General features: G+C 37.5%; 1 non-coding gene across 1 annotated transcript; it reads left to right on the forward strand.

Moving 5' to 3' along the window:
* Positions 1-1059: 1059 nt before the first annotated feature.
* On the forward strand, positions 1060-1135 carry LOC112209673 (small nucleolar RNA SNORD66). Its single transcript, XR_002944496.1, has one exon. It is a non-coding gene; the product is annotated as a small nucleolar RNA SNORD66 (small nucleolar RNA).
* Positions 1136-4146: the final 3011 nt, after the last annotated feature.

Here is a 4146-nt window from a genome sequence, read left to right on the forward strand (position 1 = left end):
ATAGCAGAATGACAGTAACCTGATTAGAATGTTCAGGTTTGTCCCAGCTGAGGCTGATTTTGAATCTGAACTCTCATACGCTATAAGTAACATTACGCCCCTGAAATTTAAAAATGAGTTCAAATATTTTTAAGCAGGTGGAAATTTACAAAGGAACTCAGAAGCCTTCAAGTAATGTTTAGGGAAGAACCCTGCTTGCTGTTGCATTTCTTCATTGTATGACACTGGCTTTAAGATTTATAACCTATTACAGTAATACAATGTACAATGAGATCTAATCTCCAGCAAAATCAAGCATACACAATAATAAGCATAGGAGCTAAATCGAGGAATGGTCACAGCTATTTTTCTGGAAAGAACATCTTAAAAAAAAAAAGAATGCCATTGTGATGTCGTTTCAATCATGCAGTGTCAGGAAGCGACAAGTACAATAATAAGCTTATTGCCATATACTGAGCTCCCATGCATGCTCTTTTATGAGGACTTCTCATTCATTGAGTTGCATTACCCTGAGAAATAAGGATTTTTATTCCCATTTTAAGAATGAGGAAACAAAAAATATTAGTGAAGTTAAATAACATGCTCAAGTTCATCCAGCTTGTGGATTGCTAAATTGGGGTCAAAATAAGGAATAAAGGGATCAAATGTACAGTGATACTTCAATGAGAATCAGCTTTCTTGAGAATAAAATTAAAATTATTTCATGTCTTACTTTACATTCATTTCATTTATTTATTTATTTTTACCATTCATTCTCTTATTCGTCCAACAGATGCCCCGAGTGCCAACTGTGCCTTTCACTTGCACTTGACTGAAAACACCCAGAAGACAGAAAGGCACAGTTTTTGCCCCCAAGAACTTAGAGTTTGGTGGGGAATCAAGCATATGAACTATTGGTAATAAACAGAGGAACACTGCTTATCCTCTGAAATCATAAGTCAAATTCTTCCATATACTAAGAAAATAAGAAAAATGGGGATACTATTAGGGCATATAAAGAACATTTCTCCTTACTCTCTTCAGGCTGTGGCTTGATCATTAAGAGCTTGAAGGATAATGGTCCTCTGATGACTTCATGTTAGTGCCACCTGTCTGGGCCACTGAGAACCCACGATGGAACTGAGAATCTGAGGAAGGGAGAAAAAAAAAAAAAAGGGTCATGGACAGGGGCAAAATAATGATGAACTGGAGAGGGAATTTCTTTATATTTCCTGGCAAGGGTGAGCTCTGAAACTGATGTCATAGACAGATCTTAGAGCCCAGCTCCCAGTGGGAGTAAATTATCTTCCCATAAAATTCATCCATATGATAACTCTCTATTGATATTATCAGAGAGGAGTGTCTTCAATTAACAAAGATGCATACTCTTAACCATACCAAAAATACTTTAGGCTAATCAAAGGTAGACATTATGGAGGAAACAAGTCATGTTTCATGTCGTTGATAAAGAACTCTCAAGTATTCTTTTTTAAGAACACTTTGATAGTTGCCTTGGTGGTGGACTTGGATCTGCATAGCGTCAAGCCCTTCATTCACTGTCATTTCCCACATGGATGAGGGGAACTATTTTAGAAAGGCTGGCATTTCCAAGGGTACCTGGTTGACTTTAAGGTCTGTAAGAGTAGGACCATGCTGTTTTTTGTTATCACTCTATTATCAAAATTTGTCACAGTCCCAGACCCATGACAGAAATAACATGTACATTGGTTAATGAAGAAGTAATTTAATCAAATGCAATGATTCTTTCCCAATTTGTGCTATTAAAAACAACAAATTAATACTCTGTTCTATTTTAATCTTTTTAAGCAGGTGAGAATCTGATAATGTTTATAGTTAAAAAATGTCATTAATAAATCAATTGGTTCTGAAACCAATTCCCCCTGAAATACTTCTATTGCTATACATAATGTAAATATTTATTATAATCCAATATGAAATAAACTCCTTAAAATTTCCCCATTTCTTTGGAGAATTGGATCTAGACTTATTTTGAGAATAATTAAAAGTGAGGTTTCACCTTGGTTTATGTCAAATCATTACACCAGAAAACAGCTAAGAACATTGTTCTTTATAGAATCATGCCACTAGTATTATTATTTATTTTGATTAGAAGGATTTGTTATTAGAAGCAATATTTTCTCTCATACCAATTACATGCAACCACCAGCTTTTGAAAGACAAAGTAAGTTGCTGCCAGAATGACCCACAAGTTCCTATTTTCCTTTTTGTCTCAAGGTCATGTTAAAAAACATATTCGGCCTTGTATGGCTACTTTTGCTATTTTCTAGTGTTACCGTTCATATGTCCTTTCTCCAGTTTGGGCTGCTATAGTCCTTTGAAGCCTTGTTTTTTATTTATTTATTTATTTATTTATTTATTTTTGTTGTTGTTGTTGTTTTCTATCAACTTCAGATTGAACTGGCTTCCTTCTTTCAGATGGCACTCACCATGTCAACGATAACAATCAACAAAAGACACCCATACACCCAAAGCTTGCGCCTTACTGACCAAAACCTAATAGTTTACTTGTACTACCTGCCAACATTCTTAAAAATACACAACACACTCATCCCTATAAGCTCACAGCAGCATTTTCACTAAAGGATGAAATCCTGGAACATTTAATTATCTTGAAAGCAAATGGTAATTAAACACTTTTCCTAACACTGGGAAGCTGGGGTGGTGAAGGAAAGAAAGCTAGGGATTGGAATCCATTATGTGGCAGAAGCTTCTGTCTGGTCAATTTAAGCAGATTGGAGCCGAGGCAGTCGCACATAACCGCCTCAGGTAAGGGAGCGCAGTGTTCCTGTGGGGTTATCAAACCGGCCAGGCCTTGAAGGCAGAGCAAAGCCCTTCCAGTGGGAAGTTCTTCCTAAGTGCTTGCATGGCATCCGCGGGATTATCCCACCCCACTCACACATCATCTGGCTTTAAACTTTAGGCCCTCTGGCAAAGAAGAGACGAAACATCTATTCGTCCCCTCCTCCCTCTTATCCCTCCGTTCTGCCTTTCCCATCCTGTTTCCTAGCAGCCGCTGGCTGAGGCCTGCCCTTCTCTGCCAAGCACCAGGCTGGATTAGCTGCAAGCCAATAGCTGGGGGTCAGGATTAAGAGGCCAGCGTGCACTTTAATACAAGCTGCCTATAATTAATGGCATTATTAATAGCTTGACTGAAAAATTCATTAAAAAATCCATTAAAAATAAATACCCTTTTACAAAAGGCATTGCCTTGGGTAAGAAAAACAGAAAAAAAGATAAAGGAAAATTGATTGGTGGCTTTCAGTTCACAGAAAGACAGACCATAGTTCAAACTGATTAAAATTGAACATTTTAGATTAAGCACCCTTGCCAAAATATTCTCTGTAGTTACCCAATATGAAAATATTATGACATGTCACATATTTATATTTTTATGTATCAAGGGTTGGGATATAAGACACACAGGTAGCTGTTTGAAGTAACTTTCTTCAAGTGAATACTCTTGACCCTCAGTAATAGCAGAATGTCCCATGAAATGCTGGTTAACTGATTAACTCAGAGCCTCAAATGCAAAAGATCTGTTGAGAGGTGGAATATTCCCCATAAATTTATGACTTGGTGCAATTGTTTATCTACTTGAATATTTTCTGCATAAGTGCTAGCATTGGTCCTTTTTCTTCTTTATTTTTTTTTTTTTTTTTTTTGCATTCATACCACAGTTGTTCTTCTCCGTATATCAGGCTCTGTAACTTGGAATCGATCTTATCGAGTTTTGCCTCAGCCCAAATAAACAGTGTAGAAGGTGATTGGAATGTCTGTGGTTCGGATGTTTGCTAGGAGAAAAGTGGTGATGGAAGGGGAAAGTCCTGTTGGGTACACAGACTCCCCTGCCCCCCTTCCCATCTTCTCCCCTATAAAGGTTTGTTTGTGTTGATACTAAATCTGATCTTTTGGGTCAACTTTTCTCTGAGTCTAATCTGCTCATTGGTGTGAGATGAACATTGTCTTCCAGAGGTACAGGCGACCATGCCCTCTGAAAAAAAGACCCCATTCATGAGAGTATTTGCTTGAAGAGAGCTTTTATTCACTTCACCTGTTATGTTGTGCCTATGGAGCACAAAGCCAAGTGGAGATTAGGCAATTATCTGGTTAATAGGATCAACATAG

Source organism: Pan troglodytes, chromosome 5, assembly GCF_028858775.2.
Source record: "Pan troglodytes isolate AG18354 chromosome 5, NHGRI_mPanTro3-v2.0_pri, whole genome shotgun sequence".
Classification (NCBI taxonomy): domain Eukaryota; kingdom Metazoa; phylum Chordata; class Mammalia; order Primates; family Hominidae; genus Pan; species Pan troglodytes.